Source organism: Carassius auratus, chromosome 21 (assembly GCF_003368295.1).
Source record: "Carassius auratus strain Wakin chromosome 21, ASM336829v1, whole genome shotgun sequence".
Lineage (NCBI taxonomy): Eukaryota > Metazoa > Chordata > Actinopteri > Cypriniformes > Cyprinidae > Carassius > Carassius auratus.
The window spans coordinates 780,804-806,202 of NC_039263.1; the positions used below are offsets into that span (position 1 = coordinate 780,804).

The 25,399-nt window shown below is 36.5% G+C and overlaps 2 long non-coding RNA genes across 2 annotated transcripts; both read right to left on the reverse strand.

The window, feature by feature from the left end:
- Window positions 1-1,186: 1,186 nt before the first annotated feature.
- Window positions 1,187-4,720, reverse strand: LOC113039159 (uncharacterized). Its single transcript, XR_003274884.1, has 4 exons — window positions 4,595-4,720; window positions 3,816-3,863; window positions 1,402-1,491; window positions 1,187-1,315 (listed from the first exon to the last, which is right to left on the reverse strand). It is a non-coding gene; the product is annotated as an uncharacterized LOC113039159 (long non-coding RNA).
- Window positions 4,721-22,003: 17,283 nt separating this feature from the next.
- Window positions 22,004-24,291, reverse strand: LOC113039160 (uncharacterized). Its single transcript, XR_003274885.1, has 6 exons — window positions 24,146-24,291; window positions 23,790-23,879; window positions 23,232-23,703; window positions 22,583-22,630; window positions 22,227-22,316; window positions 22,004-22,139 (listed from the first exon to the last, which is right to left on the reverse strand). It is a non-coding gene; the product is annotated as an uncharacterized LOC113039160 (long non-coding RNA).
- Between the last annotated feature and the right edge of the window lie 1,108 nt (window positions 24,292-25,399).

The window sequence follows — 25,399 nt, forward strand, 5'->3', positions numbered from 1 at the left end:
ACTACAGGTGGAGCAGACAGCCCCGGCATGGGAGGCATAGTTTCTCTTAGTGGAGGTGGAGTGTGGGTACTCGTCTGAGTCCAAGTAGCAAAGAAGGCATGAGAAGGCGAAGCGTCCTCAAGCCAGCTTTTCATGGAAACTGGCAAGGGGAGAGGGGAGCAAGAGCTGCAAGGAAGCACATCGCCAACTGTCGTTCGTGCCCTCTTGGGGACCGGCGGTCACTGAAATAGCTGAGGAAACAGCTCTTTTAGTGAAGGTTCTTTTGGGTACCACTGGCCGCATTCGTTTGTACCACTCCTCCGGGGGAAGGAGTAGTCCTGCTACCATCTCCTGATGTCTCCAACTCCCGGTTGCCAATCTCAGGAATTCCGCTTGGCCTGACATTTTCTTTCTGACGTAACGTAGAATGTGACCAACTGAAAGGGAACTGTGCTTAATTGTTGTGAATGTGCACTTGTAGGTTACTTCAAATTTTGTATATAAAATTATTGCAAATATCATGATATTACTGAAATAAAAAGCCACTTAAGTGTACTGAAGAAGTCCATATTCTTGACTATGTATTAACCAACTAACAGTTAAGTAATATATTAAATGTTTTACTTTCAAACTCATTTCAGTTATGCTTCAAATCATATTGTCTTGCTTGATGGTGCACCTATTTTCTACTTTGACCTAAAGTTCAACTAACTGCAATTTAATATAAATGTAAACTACAATCCATTTTCCTTTAATCAGAATTAACATGTCATTATGTGTTTGAAAAAATGTATAATATTTCTGTAATCACTACTTTTTTTTTTTTTTTTAAGTACTGTAGGACTATCCTAAAGTTTACTTCTTTTATGATGGGGAGGACTGCTAATCTTTAAATGTAAAGTTTGTAGGCCTATTTATTATGGGTTTTCTATGGGTCACTTTTAAAAAAATGAGTGAACTAGCCTGTCTGTATAGCTTTAGCATCTAGAAAGTGAGTATTTCTCTGCTTCTAGTTGTGTATTTTTTAGTGCACTCACTATATGTGTGAATTGGCCACTATTGTGATTTGAAGGTCTAGTTTTGTGTTGGATGTTTAATTTTTACAGATTTTCTGCTCCTTTATTCAGGATAGGACATAATTATATTGACATATTCTAAGTCGCTCTAGATCTCTTGAAAGGCACAATGACACAGATTATGGTAAAATGCCTTTATTTGAAGTATAAAGGGTGAGATGTTAAGGTCTTGGGAGGTATTCATCTTTCTCGTATTCACTTGCCATTACAACAAAATTGGTCTGACAGAGTTTTTCACCTCTAGGGAGAAGAACTGCCACCTGCAGAAAACAAAACCAGACTTTTAATAAACTAAGACTCTTGTCATTTAGTTTTGGTGTGGAAGTAGTAAAGTATGTAAACCTACCAAGTGTTGTTTGTTCATGGTGAACGTCATCTGGTCATATATTATAACTCCACCTGAACCTTTAGGGTTTTCCACACACTGGACAGGGGTCTAAATATATCATTGCATTTGTTAATGTCATGAATTACACTGAACTAAATTATAAATGCAACAGTTTTGTTTTTGCCCCCATTTTTCATGTGCTGAACTCAAAGATCTAAGACTTTCTCTATGTACACAAAAGGTCTATTTCTGGCAAATATTGTTCACAAATCTGTCTAAATCTGTGTTAGTGAGCACTTCTCCTTTGCCGAGATAATCTATCTTCCTCATAGGTGTGGCATATCAAGATGCTGATTAGACAGCATGATTATTGTACAGGTGTCCCTTAGGCTGGCCACAATAAAAGGCCACTCTAAAATGTCCAGTTTTATCACACATCACAGATGTTTGTGCAATTGGCATGCTGACTGCAGGAATGTCCACCAGAGCTGTTGCCCGTGATTTGAATGTTAATTTCTCTACCATAAGCCATCTCCAAAGGAATTTCAGAGAATTTGGCAGTACATCCAACTGTCCTCACAACCGTAGACCACGTGTAACCACACCAGCCCAAGATCTCCACATCCAGCATCTTCACCTCCAAGATCGTCTGAGACCAGCCACCTGGACTGCTGCTGCAACAATCAGTTTGCATAACTAAATAATTTCTGCCCAAACTGTCAGAAACCATCTCGGGGAAGCTCTGCATACTCTTCGTCCTCATCCATGTCTCGACTGCAGTTCTTCGTTGTAATCGACTTGAGTGGGCAAATGCTCACATTCTATGGTGTCTGGCACTTTGGACAGGTGTTCTCTTCACGTATGTATCCTGGTTTTCACGGTACAGGGCAGATGGCAGACACTATGTATGGCATTGTGTGGGTGAGCAGTTTTCTGATTTGTGGATCGAGTGGCCCATGGTGGTGGTGGGGTTATGGTATGGGTAGGCATATGTTATGGACAACGAGCACAAGTGCATTGTATTGATGGCATTTTGAATGCACAGAGATACTGTGACGAGATCCTGAGGCCCATTGTTGTGCCATTCATCCACGACCATCACCTCATGTTGCAGCATGATTATGCACGGCCACATGTTGCAAGTATCTGTACACAATTCCTGGAAGCTAAAAACATCCCAGTTCTTGCATAGTCAGAATACTCACCGAACCAGGACAATTAGATGAGCCCCGGATACAGATCCACTGTAAAGACCTCGTTTCAAATGACCACTGGGACAGACCACAGGAAACAGATGATTCTTCTGCACAATCTGACTTTGCTGCAGCCTGGATTTGAACTGCTGGTTTCGTCTGGTCAGAGGAGAACTGGCCCCCCGACTAAACCCTGGTTTCTCCCAAGGTGTTTTCTCCATTCTGTCACCGATGGAGTTTGGATTCCTTGCTGCTGTCGCCTCTGTCTTGCTTAGTTGGGGACGCTTCATTTACAGCGCTATAGTTGACTTGATTGCAAATGATTGCATAGATACTATTTAAACTGAACTAAGCTGAATGATGATATCACTGAATTCAATGATGAGCTGCCTTTAACTGTCATTTTGCATTATTGACACACTGTTTTCCTAATGTTCCTAAGGTTGTTCAGTTGCTTTGACACAATCTTGCAGTCATGGAAGAGGACCAACATTCCACAGGCCACAATCAACAACCTTATCAACTCTATCCAAAGGAGATGTGTTGCACTGCGTGAGGCAAATGGTGTTCACACCAGATACTGACTGGAATTTGGACCCCATCCAAACCAACCCCATGCCCCCCCCCCCCCAACCCAACCCCGGACCCCCATACAGTAAAACTGCACATTTTATGCTGGCCAGCCTACGACACACCAGTGCAATAATCATGCTGTCTAAATCAGCATCTTGATATGCCAAACCTTCGAGTAAGATGGATTATCTTGGAAAAGGAAGTGCTCACTTACACAGATTTAGACAGACTTGTGAACAATATTTGAGAGAAATAAGCCTTTTGTGTACATAGAAAAAGTCTTTGATCTTTGAGTTCAGCTCATGATAAATGGGGGCAAAAACAAAGGTGTTGCGTTTATAATTTTGTTCAGAGTACTTTTAAGAATTTACAAAAATATATATTAATGTCATTATTGATTCTATTGGTAATCAGTAATCTATTGAAAATTTTGATAAACTAATCAGAGTATGATATAAACTTTGACATAAAGATTGTAGTTTCTTTTACAAAATCCACTTTAATGCTACTTTTGAAAAGTACATTCGATAAGTGTTAACACAGTGCTAGAACTGTCAGATATAAGCATTATTGTAAGCTGTTTATGGTTATAATTATTAAAAACAATGAGTCAAATATTTTTTTGACATCAAACGTAAGTACAGACCATCCCACAAACACAAATACCTTAATTTGACCCACTGAGGGTTGACGAGGGAGACAGTGCAATGTACCCTGAAAACAAAAGCAAATAAAACAGTAGTTAGCAGAACCTAAATCCAGAGTGTGAATCATAAGGACGTTTGACCATCGTAATGAAGACTTTAACTCCTCAAAGGAGTCTTATACTGTATGTTTAAACTGCATGTTTTATCATGACACTGTCCTGAAGTTAATTAAAACCTAATTCAAGTGAACTAAAAATTACTTATTCAGTTAATCATGTCGGTAGCTCATGGATCGGGTCTTGTAGCTTTCTAAACCAGAACTTTAACCACTACACCACAAGTTATGCATAAAGCATTTTTAAAACTGTTTGTGCTACAGAGTAATATTCACTACTACAATATTCAAAAGGCTTCATTATAGGCTTCAATTTAAATGGTTAAGCATCTTAATGAATGAAAAAGTGCCCAAAACAAGAAGTCAACAAAAATGGCAACTAAAAATAAATAATAGTTAATAATAATAGTAGAAAATGTAAGATTTTAGCAGTTTATAGACTCTGTAGACCAAACACCGATGTAAGCTGGAGCGGTTTACCTAAGCCACAAGGCTAATAAGCTAACAGCTTCTTTTCTTCTTTTTTTGTGGCAACCGAAACATAGCACTGCTGACATTGTAACATAGCTTTATTAGTTTTCGCAGTATTATCATATTTAAATTTATTATCACTTTAAAAATGATAGACTAATATAGGTTTAGATAGAAATTCTTAACATGAGCAACATTTATACTTAGCATACCATTGCGCATCTGCTTTTCCACAACTGATTACAAAAGGGTGCGCCATCTAACGGAGGTCCTCCAAAGACTAGAAGTAAAAAATGTATATGAATAAATAAAAAAAGACGGCTAACAAAAAAAAAAAAAAATTACAAATGAAGCATATATTGTTTAACTATATATTAAATGTATATATGATAATTATTTTTGGATCTAATCAGTAGGAGTCACAAACTTTTATTTTAACAAATATTGTCTAATATTGTAACAGCAAATGTATTACATGCTTATTACAGGCTTTAAGAACAAATAAATAAATAAATAGCCATAAAAGCAGATCAAGCAATTTGTTTAATTAAAACAATCTTATTTGTCACTTCCCTGTGTCGCCTTCAGTCACAACCACATTTTTCTGCTTCATGTCTTCATGTTAACTTATTAAGGGTAGACTTTACATCCTGTAGTTGCTCTTTAGTTGTTCGTCAAGGGTCTTCTGATGGTTCTTCCATGAGCTTTGGTCTTTTAATGAACATGACAAATGTGAACATAGTTAAAAGAACTTGTCTGATTGTTCTAAATAATAATGTGTGATGTGGTGGTTTTCTAGCTACAAATGAAACCGTTGTATTAGCATGCACAGGATGCAGTTCTTATGATCAAAACCAAAACCCCAAAACACAACCCACTATGAATAAGCATGTATTAAGCAGTTACTTCTGATTAGTTCCCATAAAGTAACATTAAATCTGCTTTTGATCCTTATAACAACAAATGAATTATTAACTATAGTGTCAATAAAAAGTTAATTTCAATGCTAAAACAGAAATTATTGAATTTTTGTATCATTTTCATAAATATGATCTTTTATTCCTGTATTGTCTTACATGAGAAACATGTAATCTAAACATGTCAAAATGCTTTTGTAACTTTAAGAAGACTTCAAGGGCAAAATATACATATTTTGTATTTTATATATATTTGTGAAGGATTGCTTGAGTGTTTCTTTCCTGAAACTTTGTGCCTGTAACTGAAACTTCAAAGGCCTAGTTCTACCTCAAGACTCCAGATTTGCTGAATCAAACTATACTGGATTTGAGGTTGACCATGTTAAAAAACAATCATGACTTGTATAAATGTGATGTTCAATTTTAACATAATACATTTAGCTGTAACATTTGAATGTAAAAGCTAGTAAGCAACAAGAAAGTATGTGGTTTTAAGACAAGAAACAGCATTATGTCACAGAACTGGCATATTGTCTTGCTACACAGAGTAGAGACCTGAGCAGAAGAACACCTTCTCCATGGACAAACTTTTTTTATGAGGATGCTATGCTGTTGCAGGAAGTGGAAATCTTAACTAAATGAAATATATCATGGATTCTTTAAAGTATCAGTCTATTTTCACAAAGATTGTGAAGTTCTTGATGAATAGACTAAAGCTAATTTCAGTTATTGGACCTTCCAATAGGACAGTCTTAGCAAAGCCTACATTAAAATCTACTGAATCTTAATTCAGGGATCGATCATAGAATTTTCTTGAGTGGCCTGTTTGGTTTCCAGATTTAAATGTCATTAAAGGGGTCATCGGAAGCGATATGCACTTTTACAAGTTGTTTGAACTGAAATGTGTGTTGGCAGTGTGTGTACACAACCACCCTATAATGATAAAGTTCCACCCAGTTTTTTATTTATTTATTTTTTAATCTCATTAAATATTTTCTCCTTTTTCTCAAATCAAGCCATTCTTCATTCACTTGCATTTTACCTTAGACCCACCCTGAGTGAGCTGAATGCACCCCCAAGCTACCTAAATGCATGTATGTTCAAGACAATAATTTGTGATCCAGTCTCACCTTCAGAAGTATAAGGTTATTTTATGAATCTTTGCAAAACCAAGGGCCGGTGTTGTCATGACACTGGTTTGAAATATGGATGTTCTCCTGCCTGCACTGCAAGAAGCCTCACTCTTTTTTTATTATTATTTGACAGTAGTCCTCATTTTTTTAATTCTATTTCCACAGCCCAAAAGCTCTTACCAGTCTGCAGGTTAATGACATAATTATCTTTTCACTCTTCCAACAGCAACACATAAAAAAAAACTCAATTTGTTGGAGATATCCGAGCATAAAATGGATAGTAGAAAGTGCAAAGGCATCACTGAAAAGGACAGTTTAAAAATAAAATAAATAAATAAAGCTCTAGAAAAGTAAAATCAATTACTAGACTATAGAGAACAGTACACTACTTTAGACTTATATACCGAGATTTTGCTGACATTATTTTAATATAGTCAATTGTGAACTAAAATGGAGCTGTCACAGTGTCTGGTCTGTGTATCCCTGGGTGTCCACTGTGGTCTCACTTCCCCATATAGTCACCCCACTGCAGGTACTACATTTCCCACAAGCCTTTGTCTGATTCATTACTGTTAATTGCACACCTGTTAATTGCACTCAGCTGTTCCCACTTTCATCGTTTTCACCTGTCCATATATACCCTGTTTGTTTCTATCAGTTTCATGGAGTCCTTGGTTTATGTCCTGCTTTTCATGTTCGTTAGTTTGTGTCATGTTTCTTGTTGTGGACTGCTTTTGTGGATATTGACCTCTTACCTGACTGGATTACGATTATTTGGATCTCTCTATTTGTGTGTACGTTCGTAACAGGAACTCCATGGATGAAAATGAGTCCCATTCCGGCCCTGCAGAACAAAAACAATGGCGATGGCATCCTTCATTCACAGGTTATTGACGTTCGTATGTAGCACGGTATGGTAGAGGTGTAATCGAGCCATAAAAGTTAGGCCCGACAGGCCCCGAGCCCGACAGGTTTCGGCCAGACCCCGAAAAGTACATTTTGGCTGACAGTTTTTTAAAAGCCCGAACCTGTTTACAGCCCGACATTATTCAAATGTGCGCACACACACAGCTCTTTTGCCTTTTGTTTACTTTCACTTAAGAAATAACTGACAGTTTTTTCGAGCATAATTTCAAAGGTACAGAATTTCCAAGCACAAGAGCAAAAATAAGCAAATTCGATGTTCAAGTGTTTTGAGATGCCTTTCTCTACATGAGCCCTGAACACCTGAACACCGCGAGTACTGAATTGGGCTCTTTCACATCTTTTTGTTTGTTCAAACTGCGATTTTATTTGTTAGTTCAGGTGCAGCAGGAACTTCGAGGTGAACTTCGCAGAAGAGAGCTCGGTTCAGTGTCGCTGTCCGTGATACGCGGCTCTCTCTCTCTCTCGTGCGCACCTAACACCAGTTTCAGTTTACTCTGTTCAGCTTTTCCACGTCTTGTGTTTGGATGCTTTAATGTTTAAATCGACAAGCGGTAAGGCTTAAAAACATGTGAAAAAGATAAGCTTTATTGACAATGCGCAGCAGTGGCCCGTCAACTGTCCTGAGCATCTTTTTAGGCTGGCCTCAGCCAGTCGGTTATATACATCAAGGTGAAAGTCATCATAGCTTGATTAGTATAGACCCAGCTCCCAATAGATGGGAATAGATTAACGGCGATATTTTTTTTATCACCTAAAAAGAGCAGCACGTTAATGCCGATAACGGCCCACCACTAATATATATATATATATATGGCATTATTTTACTTATATGGAATTATTTTAACTCCATAGCACGTTTCCCTAGACACTACCATGCTGGCTAGTTCTTAGAACAGAGTTCCTAGAACTATATGGTGTGAAGGCGCCTACTGAGAAGAGCAAGATAGGGATCAGACTTACTGTCTGCAGCCTTTTGCAGAAGTTGCTTGAGAATGTGAACTCCTTTCTCAGCCTTGCCATTTGACTGAGCATATTCTGGTCTCGAAGTTATATGCTTGATGTCATTTTGCACTGAAAACTCTTGCCACTCTTTACTGTTGAAACATGGGCCATTGTCACTGATGACACTCTGTGGTATACCATGTCTTGTAAAAATGTATCTTGTATGTGTTATTTAACACTTTGTAGACACATTTGAGAGTAAGGACAATAATCAGTAACCACTAGATATTTATTGGCTTTCAGATGGACGAGATCCATTCCAACCTTCTATCAGGGTGATGCTGGTAGGTCTGGTATTATCATTGGCTCCTTAGTTTGCTTATTTCTGAATTTTGGACATTTCATACTGTCTCACCATGTTTTCACTGTCTTTGTTGTTTCATTAGAACACACTTAGATCATCTCTGATGTCATGATATTTAGGAGATTGACTTGTCGTCCATACATTATGCAGGTTTCTTCAGCTATTTATATGGCAAACCCCGTTAAAATACATACACAAGAATGCTTAATTTATTTAACTTGTTTTATGTTCAATGCTATCTGCGTGTCCTTAGAATGATTATATATGCTCTAAACTCTAAACATAAGAAATATGGATGAAAAGAGCATTCACATATCTTATATGTTGACTTTGCCGTTTTTTTAAGCATGCTGCACACTGCTACAGCAAGCACTACTCATATATTTAAATGTTGAGAAGTGAGCTCATTGCCTACCGATACAAGAGAGAAACAATCGGTTGTGCCATGTTACAATGATGTTTGTGGTTAGATAAGATTGAGTTAGACCTATTGGACTGCGCCATCTAGAGTTTCATGCCAGAACTCTATAAATGTATTATATATACGGTGCCTTGCGGAAGTATTCAAACCTCTTCATCTTTTTCACGTTTTGTTATGTTGCAGCATTGTTAAGCATGCTTTAAATGACTTTTTATTTTTATTTTTACATCAATATATATTCTATACTCAATAATGGCAAAGCAAAAACAGAACTGTCACAAATTTATAAATATATATATATATATATATATATATATATATATATATATATATATATATATAATATATATATATATATATATAAACTGAAATGAGAACATTGCTTAAGTATTCAAACCCTTAACTCAGTACTTAGCTGAAGCACCTTTACAGCCTCAAGTATTTTTGGGTATCATTCCTGTTATACAGTGACTTTTATGTCTCAATGATTTATTTAATCATATTTTTTTCTAAAATGAGTCACATATTTATGAGATATTTAGGTCTTCTTTATCACTTAAACAAAGATAATAGACATGATAAATACTATTTTGTATTTTACACACCATTGATATATGCATTCAATTTTATGGTGTCCTCAGTGCAAAGTAATCAACTTCCACAAGAAATCTAAACCAATGAATGACAGAAAACTCAAAATATGTTTATATTATGTTATAGACTAAGCTAAACTTCCTCTAATCATACATATAAATCATGTGAAAATATAGTTGTTGTTTTTTTTTTTACAATTTTCTTCAGTTACCGTGTCCCTGAAGTCATTCTGTTAGTACATACTTTCTCGTCTTCCAAAAAATGACTGCAATGTCATTGAGACCATTTTATAGAAGTGACCATTTATTTTTCCCACTGGAATTCATCTGTCAAAATTGAGGTAAGCTTCAACTCTCAAGCCTAACTTTTTTTTGTAGTTTTTGAAATGTTATACTGCTTGTCCCACCCTTAAAGTTCCACCCAGTTAGGCTATATTATGGAGAATGTTTGTCCTATCAAAAAAATGTAAAAACAAATCTCAAATAGTTAATCTGTTGAAGGTTAGCAAGCTAAATGTTGATCACTCAAAGAGCTATTGCTAATTTAGATCCAAATTTTCCACCGTTAGATTGGAATGTGCAACTAACAGGGTGTAAATCTAATAGAATAAATAGTATTTAGTGTATATGGCAAATCCATTTATATATATATATATATATATATTAGTGCTGTCAATCGATTAAAAAAAAAAAACTAATTAATCGCACAATTTTTACAAATTAATCGCGATTAATCGCGATTAATCGCAATTAAAAGACTGAAACTTTTTGGATATGTAAATGTAAAATGTAAATAATTAATGTAAACTCAAGACATTTAAATTTAAATTCAAAATATTTCAATTCAAAATATGATTGTTTATTGGAATTTTTGTTTAACTTGTAACAGATTTTCTCATGTAAACAACATACCTGCAATAAACCATCAATATCCTCCAATTTAACTGTTGGCTTGAAAGCCATATTTATTACAGAAATAAAAACACAGGCATGTAAGTACCATTTGAATTTCAAAACAATCAATGCCAATGAAAAACAAAAATGATTTCCATGTTGAATTTTAAGTGGACTGAAAAAAATTCCAAAGTATAGTCATTGCCAGTGCTTTAAGTGGGCCAGTATGCACTGATACTGGGTACCGCCACTTCCAAATATAGCTCTTGAGCGTACCGCCACCTCTCCGTGTGCCCAGAGCGTACCGGTACGCTCATTTGGACATCTGTTTTAATAGAGGTTTTAATCTTTTACCTGCACTGCCGATTTTCAGAGCGCCCTTCACAATGCAAGCTTCCTAATTCATCCCACGCAGAGCAGAAACTACATTACCCATTCACCCTTAAGTTATACAAGTGAATAGCGCATGTGTCGCTTTTCCCACTGTTAAGTGTCAACAACTCAACGTGGCCGGAGAAGGTGTGTGAAACTCGTTGTGAGTTATACTAAAGCAAAATCTTGAGTATTTATTGTCTGATAAACATTAAAAACTGTCTGCGGAGGTTGAGTCGTCCTGCAGCCCCCGCTGGCTGTTCATTGGCTGCAGCATCTTTTTTCTAAGTTCTAAAAAAATACCGTAGACGGCAAGGCACAAATTTAGATATTTATTTATCTAATTAATCTATAGCCTATGCACAAAGACAATATGATCTTTTTGTCCCCTTTTTGTTTTAAAGCTTGATGAAGAGAGAGAGCGCAAGTTGATTGACAGTTCGCGGCACTGTGTACAAAAAATACTCCGCTACACAATTATTTCGTTTAAGCTTATTAACGTTAGCGTTACAGAAAGGTCTGATTTACGCACTGTTACAGTCATTGTTTTTTTTTTTTTTTTTTTAAACAATGACATTTGAGTTCATGATTTTAATGTTGCTGTTTCTTGTGGCAGACTGAATGAAGAGTAATGTTTCTTGTGGCAGACTGAAGAGTAATCCGGCAGAGTTTTGTACTGAAACTTTCCGTCTAAAAGTCCTTCCTTGGTCTTATCCATATTTCTTTGCACGTTGAACACACATAGGCCACAACTGGAAATAAAAAAAACTGCAACCGCGTTAATTGCGTTATTTTATTTTAACGCGTTAAATATTTCAAATTAATCGAATGCGTTAACGCGCTAATTTTGACAGCACTAATATATATATATATATATATATACACACACACAGTATAGATAGATAGATAGATAGATAGATAGATAGATAGATAGATAGATAGATATATTAGATACTGTGCAAGAACCCCTTTAGCTCCCAGGTCACTTGTACAGAACTCGATCTTGGAGGTAAAAAACAAACAAACATTAAAACCCACTATGCTAATTGTGGATATATTAAAATATTTGATACAATAAACACAGTGTCCATTTTTTCCTTCATAAATATCATCATAATAATAAAAACATAATTATTAAAAACATAATTATTTTTCATAATTATTATTTTTTTGGGTCCCCGAGGCAACTGACCAATATCCATTTCTAATAGTTAAACATGTCACTATTTTGGTAGAATGCAAAAAACAAAAATCATGTAACTTTTTTCCAAACACTTATGAAGCCAAAATGTTACAGCATACAAGGAATGACCCATTTGGCAATTATCTACCATTCTTTACCTCTCCTGTTCACCTCACAAGCTCTGTCAGGTTGGATGGGGCAAACACAGCTCAGGCTGTGGCTGGGACACTCGAGAACATTCACAGAGTTGCCTATAAGCCACTATTGCTGTGTGCTTAAGAGTCACAGTGCTTGTTCTGTTGGAAGGTAACACTTCTGCCTAGTCTGAGATTCTGAAAGCTCTGGACTGTACTGGACAGTATTTTGGTGCATTGAGCTTCTTTTCTACTCTGATGAGTCCCTCAGAACCTGCAGCTGAAAAACAGCCCAAAAGAATGAGGCTACTACCAGCACACTTTACGTTGGGAATAGTACTCTGAAGGTGTTTAGCACTGCCTGGTTTCCTTAAAACACAAATAATATTGTCTGAGGGTCTTTTAGGAACTTTTTTGCAAATTTCAAGTGTGTTTTAATGTGCCTGAACTAAGGAGAGGATCACGTCTGGCCACACAGACATAAAGCACAGATTAGTGCAGTTTGTTTGCAGTTTACTGTTTGTCCTTCTATAGGTTTCTCCTGTCTCCACATTTGATACTGGAGCTCAACTAGAGCGACCATCAGCTTCTTGGTCACCAGTCTAAACAAGGCCCTCTTTAAGTAATTGAAAACAGTTTAACATAAAACGTGACAAAAAAATGAAGAGGTTTGAATGCTTTTGCAAAAGCACTGTATATATTTATGTGTGTGTGTTTTGAAGAAAAACTAGCAGTTAGAAAACAAATAAAGGGTGCAAGTCTTGAATTTTATGCAAACAGTTATTGGTAGCCAGTGCAAATTGATGGACAGAGGTGTGACGTACATTCTTTTAGGCTCATTAAACCTCTTGCAGCTGCTTTGTGGACCAATTGTAAAGAAAATATAAACGCTCACAAAAATAATCAAACAAATACCCAACTGCTCTTTTAATATTTTAATTATTCAACTTTTAAATGACATTTTCATGATCAAATTATGCAGAAAACGAAGAAAGAATCTTGCAAGGATGATTTTATGTTTGCAACATCCTTGAATAACCAATTAGATCTGCAGAGCTCTACTGCTGTTTATATTCATCTTCAGGAAGATCTCCTCCACTGGTCGGACAGTGGATGTTGACTAAAGGAAAGTCTTCCGTGTCAAAGAGCACTATTCCATCTTGACCCTCAGAGTTCTCCTCACATTGGATGGAAATCTGAAATATTTATACAGGCACTTGTAGAGATTGTGCATTACTCATATTCCTAAAATAATTCTGTCTGTATAACGATATACCTGAGCTTGACTAGATGTAAGCTCACCAGGCACATCATCACCTTCCAGCAAGATAATGTGTTTCTCTACAGAGGGGTCTTGGGCAAATTTGCAGCAAACTTGACCCTTATTTAATGAGAAACTATATTTTATTATTGTCTTTAACAGAACTTTATAATTTAGAGTACATAAAATATGTAATGTTATAATGCAAATTTTATTTTAAAACACTTTGAGGTCATCACGCAATGATGTGAAGTGTTACCTTACCATTATCAATCCGTTCCAAGCTGTTTAATAAAAGATGTTGTATAAGAACAAATAATTATTAAATATAATGTAGAACACTGTGGCTTGTATTTCGTTGACAGCCGTCGACCAACCTACCTTATAGAGCAGTGTTGCATACAAAATAGAAATTCAAAGTAAAAAATAATCAAGAAATAAAGAAACTAAAATAATTTGATAAGTCACAAGCTGGGCTTACTGTACCTTCAGAGTCAGACCGTGGAATATTAAATATTTAAAAAAAAATAATTAAAAGGATATAGATATCCACAAGTCTTAGTTTGGAAAATAACTTTCTGGTAGGGACTTAAGCCATTGTTTATTCCTTTACATTTATGCAAAACAAATAAATGAACCAAGCCCCATCTTAAGAATTTCTAAAATTTTTGTTATTTTTAATCGTATGCATGGTGTTGTTTTCAAAAGAAGCTCAAGGTTTTTTTTTCACAGCTTTAAATTGTTGTAAAATCATCTATTCAATTCATAATTTAATGCAATTTATTTCATTACATTTATTTAAAAAGGGACCATGCACAATTTTAACATAAATGTTTCCATTTCATGCATTGTACCGAATTTAGCCAATAGCCAGGGTACTCTAATCATTTTTGATAGACCTAACACTGATTAATCAAATCTGAAATGTAATTTTCAATTATTATAATGTACATTTATTTTGCTCTAATACATGCAGTATATCTGCTAGAACTTACCTCTATAGTCACAGGTTGTATGTTCCAGTTGTCTTCTCTGGGTTTGTTCTGAATAGTACTTCATTTAGTTATTTTCAATCCAGTCCAAATCTATAATAGAAATTTGTGAAATAAAAAAATGGCAAATGATAGAAATTAAGTCTTTAGTTCTCATTCTCAAGTCTATAGTTCTCCCTCGCTCTAGCAACCTCTGAACAATAACGATTTGATTTGATATAATTTGAAAGTAGGTTGGAACATGCAGTATTGCATTGCCTTGATCTAGAGCACTGGTTAACCACACATACAAAAACAGAGTTTTCAGCACTTATTTTATGAGCTGATGATTCATCCAAGGAGAAGACCTGATTGCAGAAAACGGCAATGACAATTAAACCACATGACAAACGTAACAGACAAATAACAAGGGTACTGGAAATTTCCAAAAGTGACAATCCCATTTTACATAGAATCTAAACATTAATCAATTCTCAGTTCCTCCAGGATCAGGTTTTTGTTCTTCAGTAATTCATTCATTTATTTTAGAAAACACATGTTAAGGTCATCATGGTTAAAATATAAATCCTGAGACATCCCTCTACACTCTTAACATCAGTCAGACAAAAATTATAATATGATATTATGATTATCAAGTATTTACTAATGATATAACTTGAGTAATTATAATTAAAACCTGTTAACCATGTATGACTGCACAGACATTGTAACTGAATTTAGTTGGTGATGCATTTTTGGGCATTCTGTGTGTCTGGAAAAAAAAGAAAAGAAAATAAAAAAAAGGAATACCTAGCAATAATACTAATGAGATGATGATAATAATAATAATGAAATGAATTCTGCTAATAAGAACAGTATAAAACGCACTAAGGATTAGCGAACTGCTGGATTCATGGATATTAATCAGTTCACTAGCTAGGACCACGCCACAAACAAGCTATGCAACTGGGGAAGAGTAGAAAGAGGATGAAGGGGTCGAGGGAATGGGATGATGGTCAGGTTGATCAGGGCATCTTGAATTGATGGCTCAGGGAGACTCAGGGTGGGGGTACCGTCGCTAGCATATATTTAGGCCAGACAATGAGGACCCCCTGATACAACCTGATAGAAATATAATGTGGGATAAGGTTGGCTGAATAGATGAAAAAGGGAGGGAAGGCTGGGTTCGAGACTAGCAGAGCGGTATGAGGTGGCCCGGTATATCAGGAGGTTTTGGAAGTCAGGCGTGGCCCTGCTCCCGAACTTTAGTTGACATCACTTAACTCCATGTTGTATGCATTCACTCTAACTGATTCGCTGAAATCAAATAGAAACATGATAATAGTTGAGCACAAGCCAGTGAGATTGTCATTTGTGCATTAGTTCCACCCACTGCTAGAAAGCCCGGCAGTTCTTAAAAGCTGAAAAAATCCACAGGAACTCCATTATTTTGGCAGGAAAATACAACAAAGAATATAATTTTTGTATATGTATGTACAGTAGCACATCAATTCTGCATGTATGTAAGACTCTCTCTTTCTCTCTCTGCTCTCAGCGAAGCGACAGCAGGTCATGCACCGTTCCACTAGAGTTCACGGTACATCAAACACATGCTGCGCATCCATTCAGATGATCTGAAAAATAGTACAGATCGCTTGAGAGATTATAAACTCTGAAGCGCTCAGTCAGACTGTTTGGTGAGTAAAAATATATCTGTGCTAAACTTATACTTAGCCTTCAACTCACACACTGGCGAGTAAAATGTGAGAATTTATTAACCATTGGCTAATATAAGACATCATTAAGTTGCCCAAAGTGAAAATTTAGTCAAATATTCTGAGTGATTTACTTGCAATGTAAAGGGTTGTGAGAAAAATACCCTTGAAACCAGGACCAGTGTTTGCATATGAAACCAGACCAAGATGGCAGCGCGAACACATCGCGAGGCTCAGCGTCTCTCCAGTTTTTGCAATTTTGCTGTATTATTCCTGCTCATCTCGGGTCTGTTCGTACTGAACAGCTTTGCTTTAACATCATAAACCCGACAGGAGCTTTTGGATATCGGTGACGACTTTTCCAACAGTTTTATCACCAATCTTCGACTCATCCCTGAGATCGCTAGAACACCCGAGGCTACGCACTCATGTCGGGATCGTAAATAAAGGCGGGGGAAGCGTGGAGGTCTAAGAGTCAAGCTTAAGCTAACACTGCTCCGGCTCTCTTTACCCAGCATTTTCCTCGCTAATGTGCGGTCACTGGTGAACAAAATGGATGAGTTACGACTTCGCATCACCCACAGTAAGAGACTTTTGGTCTGCAATGTCATGGTTTTCACAGAAACATGGCTACACAGCGATGTACCCAATAATGCTACACGCTACACGACAGATACTGACTCCGGCAAGACAAGAGGTGGTGGATTGTGCATTTATGTCAACAAAGCTTGGTGTACGAACACTGTCATTGTTGGGAGACACTACTCAGCTAACCTAGAGTTTCTCATGGTTAAATGTAGACCTTTTTATTTGCCACGGGAGTTCACTTCCACCATAATAACCGTATTCTATATTCCACCGGATGTTAATGCCAAGCTTTCTTTGACCGAACTTCATGCAGCCATTAGTAAACAAGACTGCTCACCCGGAGGCTGCTTTTATTGTCGTGGGTGATTTTAATCACTGCAAATTAAAGACAGTGCTCCCCAAATTTCACCAGCATGTTTCCTGCCACACCAGAGGAGACAAAACTTTGGATCATGTTTACACAAACATGAATGGAGCTTACATCGCCTACATCTCAGACAGTCTGATCACCTTTCTTTGTTTCACACCCCTAAGTATTCACCCCTCATCAACCCTGTGAAGTCATCAGTGAGGACCATCAAAGTTTGGCCAACTGGAGCAGACTCTTTACTTCAAGACAGGTTTCAACACAATGACTGGAGTATGTTTGCTTCTCAGGCTGCCTGTGGCTCTCCCATGGACATTGATATCTACACCTCCTCTGTACTGGATCACATCAACACCACCATTGACAGTGTTACAATAGAAAAACAGATAACAACATACCCTAATCAGAGGCCATGGATGAACAAGGAGGTGCGACTTCGGCTGAAAGCCTGCAACATTGCCTTCAGGTCAGATGACACTCAGGCCTGCAGTAAATCCAGGGCTAACCTGAAAAGAGGCATCACAAAGGCCAAGTACTGCTACAAGCTGAAGGTAGAGGAACGCCTTTCCAACTCTTTCCCGACGCATTTGGCCAGGCATCCAGATCATCAGTGACTACAAGTCAAGCAACTCCACTCCAACGGTCACGGACGTCTCCTTCCTTAAGGAGCTACATAACTTTTAGGCTCGCTTCAACAGCGACAGCAAGGAGACGGCCACCAAAATTACACACTTAGCAGACCACCAATCTCTAAAACTCACCTCCAAAGATGTCACCCCCCACAGCACACACACAGACTCCTCCCCCTCTTCAACACTACATCTGACTGATTTATTTATTCACAACAAGCAACAAACTTGTTATTACTTGCACTACTGTCTGTTCATCCAGGAACACTGAATAATCCATTTGCACACTGTAATATTTTCTATGCACTTTACTGTCCATTGCAATAGTGTAATTATGTTCATATGTTCATAGTTCTGCCTATAGTGTACATACACTTTTACATAATCCACCTAAATAGTATGTTCATAGTACGCCTTTCTGTATATCATGCTAATAGTATTTAAAATCTGTAAATTATGTTCATAATACTTATCTGTATAGTTATTGTACATATTGTAGACCTCTGTGCCTCAATTGGTAGAGCATTGCTTTATCAAGCACAATGTTGGGGGTTCGATTCCTTGGGAACACATGATAGGTAAAAATGTATTGCCTGAATGCACTGTAAGTCGCTTTGGATAAAAGCGTATGCTAAATGCATAAATTTGCATTTAATTTAATTTAATTTAATTTGTATATTCTGTACTTACTGCTTATTGCACTTTTGGTTAGATGCTAACTGCATTTTGTCTCCTTGTACCTTACATGTGCAGTGACAATAAAGTTGAATCTAATCTAATCTAATATGGAATTCAGAATGCAGACAAAACTGCTTGTAAAAGGTTACCATTTTTACAAGATATAATATAAGTCTCAGGTGTCCCCAGAATGTGTCTGTGAAGTTTAAAATCAAGTCAAGTCACCTTTATTTATATAGCGCTTTAAACAAAAAACATTGCATCAAAGCAACTGAACAACATAAATTAGGAAAACAGTGTGTCAGTGCAAAATGACAGTTAGAGGCAGTTCATCGTTGAATTCAGAGATGTCATCATCTCAGTTCAGTTTAAATAGTATATGTGCAATAATTTGCAATCAAGTCAAAAAATTTCTGTAAATTAAGTGTCCCCAACTAAGCAAGCCAGAGGCGACAGCAGCAAGGAACCAAAACTCCATCGGTGACAGAATGGCGAAAAAACCTTGGGAGAAACCAGGCTCAGTCGGGGGGAGAAACCAGGCTCAGACGAAACCAGTAGTTCAATTCCAGGCGGCAGCAAAGTCAGATTGTGCAGAAGAATCATCTGGTTCCTGTGGTCTTGTCCCGATGGTTGTCTCAGACAAGGTCTTTAAAGGGGATCTGTATCTGGGGCTCTAGTTGTCCTGGTCTCCGCTGTCTTTCAGGGCCGTAGAGGTCCTCTCTAGGTGCTGATCCACCATCTGGTCTGGATACGTACTGGATCTGGGTGACTGCAGTGACCCTCTGATCTGGATACAGACTGGATCTGGTGACTACAGTGACCTCGGAATAAGAGAGAAACAGACTAATATTAGTGTAGATGCCATTATTCTAATGATGTAGCTGTAACAGTTGGTAAACTGTGATCTCAGGGTTTGTGCAAGTCTGTGTGTTACGTGTCAGCACTGATTAGTTTGTGGGCATCTCCACTAATTGTCTTCAGCAACAGCTGTCACTCATTACTCATCCCTATATATTGGCTTGTCTAACCTCTTGTGTTTGTGAGAGCATTGTTTCATGTACTTGACTTATGTTTGCTTTCTTGTGTGTTTCTGCGTTGGATGTCCGTGTCTCCCCGGAACCCCGTCCACTCTCCGCACATCACCAACAAGCAACATCACTTACCTTCGGTCCGCTTTCCCTCAGTTCCTGTGTCACCCTCTCCTGCTGCCAACTCATCTCTGCCATCCGGATACTTCACTCACCTGCACCATCCTGGACTGTGTATTCTTTTTAGCATCATCTTTGTGTCTTATTGTTGTCCTGTATCATTGTTCTCATTAAACAGTGTTTACTCACACTTGCTTCCTGCCACTCCTTTCAACCCATCGTTACAGTAGCAAGTACATTGGGAGTTATGGGAAGTGTTCCCAGTTCTAGTATTCTAATTAATACAGCCTAAAAATCCTTTAATGGATTTGAAAATTAGAAGCATATCAGTGTGTTATGTGTAAGTCAGGGCAAAAAGAAACAGCAAGAGTGTGTCTGCCTTCTGAACAATATTAGGTTATTCCAGAATTTAGGCGGCGAATGGGAAAAGGATCTGCCAACTGCAGTTGATTTTTATATTCTAGGTATTATCAAATTTCCTGAGTTTTGAGAACTCAGAGGATTATAATGTAACTAGAGATTGTTCAAATACTGAGGTGCTAAACCATTCAGGGCTTTATAAGTAATAAGCAATATTTTAAAATCTATACGATGTTTGATAGGAAGGGGGCTAATATGGTCATACTTCCTGGTTCTAGTAAGAAATCTTGCTGCTGCATTTTGGACTAGCTGTAGTTTTTTTTACTAAGCATGCAGAACAACCACCCAATAAAGCATTACAATAATCTAACCTTGAGGTCATAAATGCATGGATTAACATTTCTGCATTTGACATTGAGAAATTGAATTGAAATTCAAATTGGTGTGTTTCACCGGGCCGCGAAGAAATATAGAGCTGAGTATCATCAGCATAACAGTGAAAGCTAACACCTTGTTTCCTGATGATATCTCCCAAGGGTAACATATAAAGCATGAAGAGTAGCGGCCCTAGTACTGAGCCTTGAGGTACTCCATACTGCACTTGTGATAGATATGATACATCTTCATTCACTGCTACGAACTGATGGCGGTCATATAAGTATGATTTAAACCATGCTAATGCACTTCCACTGATGCCAGCAAAGCGTTCAAGTCTGTGCAAAAGAATGTTGTGGTTAATTGTGTCAAACACAGCACTAAGATCCAATAAAACTAATAGAGAGATACACCCATGATCAGATGATAAGAGCAGATCATTTGTAACTCTAAGGAGAGCACTCTCAGTACTATGATATGGTCTAAATCCTGACTGGAAATCCTCACATATACCATTTTTCTCTAAGAAGGAATATAATTGTGAGGATACCACCTTTTCTAGTATCTTGGACAGAAAAGGGAGATTCGAGATTGGTCTATAATTAACTAGTTCTTTGGGGTTAAGTTGTGGTTTTTTGATGAGAGGTTTAATAACAGCCAGTTTGAAGGTTTTGGGGACATATCCTAATGACAATGAGGAATTAATAATAGTCAGAAGAGGATCTATGACTTCTGGAAGCACCTCTTTTGGGAGCTTAGATGGTATAGGGTCTAAAATACATGTTGTTGGTTTAGATGATTTAAGTTTATACAATTCTTCCTCTCCTATAGTAGAGAATGTGTGGAACTGTATCATTTACAAGGGGGGAAAAAAGGACAAAATAACATAAATTATCTTGCTTTATGCAGTCACAAGTGAAACTTGTAATATACAGGGATACAGACTCAAACACTCAACTTATTTTTAAAGCATTATCTATTGATCAAACAGCTTATTTATATTACATACAATCTGTATATATTAACATTCATTTAAAAATAAATTATTTATAAAAATTGATAAACTAAAATTGCTTGTGTGTAATGGATTAATAATATAAATCATATAATTATATAAATCATTAAAAATAACTCTTTTTTTATTACTAGTGATCTTTAATTTGGAGCGAGATAAAGTGGGGGAGTTACTTTTTTTGTGTCGGACATGTATAACTTTCCTCACATCTGACTGGTCCAATTTCAGTTTGAGATCTCTAACTCAGAACGTAATGTGCCCTGGAGCAGGTTAGCCGTGGAATGCAAGTATGGTAATGGACGCAGCTAAAAGTTAAACCACTTTCATGGTACCTAAAACCCAGGATTGGTGCAAAATAAACTCAAACTTACTTCACATCCAACTTTAAGAGAACCTGATACCCCTGATGTAAGTTTAGAAGTGTATGGGCATGTCTTTCGTCAAAGAAGTGCTCCTAAGCTGCTTTAGCTTTTTTTTGTCTTTGACAGCAACTCGCTGCAGACTGATTTGACATGGATGCAATTTCCTCTCCAGGACAGACAGGGTACAGATTTTACTGGTTTCCTGCTCCTTTATTCAGGAAGGGATATATGCATAAGAGACCGTAGCTATAGACCTCTTGAAAGACACAGATGTTGGTAAAAGGCCTTTATTTGAAATGTAAAGGGTGAGATGTTAAGGTCTTGGGAGGCATTTATCTTTATCGTCTTCACGTGCCATTACAATAGAACTGGTCTGAGTTTTTCACCTCTAGACAGAAGAACTGCCACCTGGAGAAAACAAAAACAGTTTTTTTTATATATATTAAAACACTTCATTCAGTTTGGGAGTGGAAGTAGTAAAGCTTGTACACCTACCAAGTGTTGTTTGTTCACGGTGAATGTTTCCCGGTCATATATCATCATTCCACCCAATCCTTTAGGGTTATCCACACACTGGACAGGGGTCTAAATATTTGTTAATGTCATTAATAACTTTTAAGAATTAACAAAAAATAAATAAATACAATTAATTATTAATGTTATCGTTGATTATATTTGTAATCAGTAATTGGTGTATATGATATAACAGTATATAACATGTATGACAGTATAAAGTATTGTATCAAAATAGTAGATTCTTTTACAAAATCAAGTCTAATGCTATTTTTCAGAAAGTAATTTGAACTATGAGCTGGATCTGCAAAATGTAAGCATTGCAGACACACAAATACCTTAATTTGACCCATTTCTTGTTGATAAGGGTGGCAGAATATTGAACCCTGGAAACAAATGCAAATAAAACAGCAGTTAGCAGAACCTCAATCAAGAGTGACTTATTTCAATGAAGATTTCAACTCCTCAATTGAAGTCTCATATGTTTAAACTGCATGTTTTATTATGACTGCACTTAACCAAGGTACCGAAACAAAAATGAATTATTCAGTTTTCCATATGCAATGAAGATAGCTCATTTATGGTCTGTTCGGTTTGCTGACAAGAACTTAAACGCTACACAAAAAGCCTGTTTGATACTGTATGTCATATAATAATAATAATAATATAATATTCACAACAGTAGTATTCAAAAGGCCTCATTATAGACCTAATGTGGTAAAGCAGTTTGATGATCTTGAAGGATGAACACAGATGAAACATGCAACGATTTACAAAAGCAAAAATGCTAATAAGCTAACCGCCTGTTTGTTTGTATTTTTAGCAACCTAAGTAGCAGTGCTGACGTTACATACAATAAAAGCCTCAATAGTTACTTAATATTGCCATATCTTTTTTAATAGTAATAGAGGCGTAAAGTAGTAATGATTGAGCAATAAAGGTTTTGAATATTAACTATTTCAAATGCCAAATTTATATGGAACTCACCATTTCCGCAATTTTCGAAAAAAAGGGTGCGGCGTCTAATAAAGGTCCTCCAAAGTTTCGCAGCAAAAATTTAGATGAATACAAAATAACAAATAAAATGGTAAACAAAAACAAAAAAGAAAGAATTACACCACTTTATAAATTAAGCATATCGTGTTTAAGTGTATATTAAATGTATATCTGATCATTATTATTTTGGATAGAATCAATAGGAGTCCCAAACATTTATTTAACAACTAATATTGTAAGATATTGTTACAGCATATTTATTACATGTCTATTAGAGGCTTCATAAATAAATAGCCATCAAAGAAAATCAAGCAATTTGTTTCATTTAAAAAAAAACTTATCTGTCACTTATTGTCTTTCACGTCCAGTCACAACCACATTTTGCTGCTGTCTTCATGGCATGAACTTATATTTACAATAGAACTGGTCTGAGTTTTTCACCTCTAGACAGAAGAACTGCCACCTGGAGAAAACAAAAACAGTTTTTTTATATATATTAAAACACTTCATTCAGTTTGGGAGTGGAAGTAGTAAAGCTTGTACACCTACCAAGTGTTGTTTGTTCACGGTGAATGTTTCCCGGTCATATATCATCATTCCACCCAATCCTTTAGGGTTATCCACACACTGGACAGGGGTCTAAATATTTGTTAATGTCATTAATAACTTTTAAGAATTAACAAAAAATAAATAAATACAATTAATTATTAATGTTATCGTTGATTATATTTGTAATCAGTAATTGGTGTATATGATATAACAGTATATAACATGTATGACAGTATAAAGTATTGTATCAAAATAGTAGATTCTTTTACAAAATCAAGTCTAATGCTATTTTTCAGAGAGTAATTTGAACTACGAGCTGGATCTGCAAAATGTAAGCATTGCAGACACACAAATACCTTAATTTATAGAGAGTAGAGATTTACATCCTTTAGATGCTCTTCAAGGGTCTTCTGAAGGTTCTTCCACGAGCTTTGGTCTCTAAATCAACATGACAATTGTGAACACTTGATTGGTTGTTCTAAATAATAATGTGTGATGTGCTTTTTTTCTAGCTACAAATGAAACCATTATATGCAGATCTGATTATCAAAAACCAAAACCCCAGAAAACAAACCACTGAGAACAAGCATGCGAATAACATGTGAACAGTTACTTCTGATTAGTTCCCATAAAATTACTTTTAAACGTTATGACAACAAAGGCATTATTAGTCTTGATAACTATGTTATAATTATTTAATTGCATAGCTAAACCCATTTTCAACAGTAAAATATTTGCAAGGGATAAAAAATTTACTGAATTTTGTATCTGTTTCTTGAATTTTTATTTCCTGTATTGTGAGAAACAGTTAATCCAAACATGTCAAAATGCTTTTGTAACTTTTAAAAAACTTCATGGGAAAAATATACATATTTTGTGTTTCATATATTCTAGTCAACATCTTATATGATCAAAACCTTTAATCAAATTTGTCCTAAAACCTTAAACCAAAATGTGTTCTTGTCTTAGGACAACTTTAATTTAACTTTTTTGATCTACTTAAAATGTTGACTACTGTATATTTGTGCACGAATGCTTATTTCTTTATTCCTGAAACTTTGTGCTTGTATAGAAATTCAACACAGAACTGAAACTGAAAGGCCTGATTCTGCCTCAAGGCTCAAGTCCTGCCGAATAAAGCTATACTGGATTTGAGTGTGAACATAACTTAACAAGTCAAGTCAAGTCAAGTCAAGTCACCTGTATGTATATAGCTCTTTAAACAAAACAGATTGTGTCAAAGCAACTGAACAACATTAATTAGGAAAACACTGTCGATAATGCAAAATGACAGTTAAAGGCAGTTCATCATAATTAAATTCAGTGATGGCATCATTCAGCTCAGTTCAGTTTAAATAGTGTCTGTGCAATCATTTGCAATCAAGTCAACAATATCACTGTAAATTAAGTGACCCCAACTAAGCAAGCCAGAGGCAACAGCAGCAAGGAACCAAAACTCCATCGGTGACAGAATGGAGAAAAAACCTTGGGAGAAACCAGGCTCAGTTGGGGGGCCAGTTCTCCTCTGACCAGACGAAACCAGTAGTTCAATTCCAGGCTGCAGTTGAGGGTGTAGTTGTCCTGGTCTCCGCTGTCTTTTTAGCACTGTA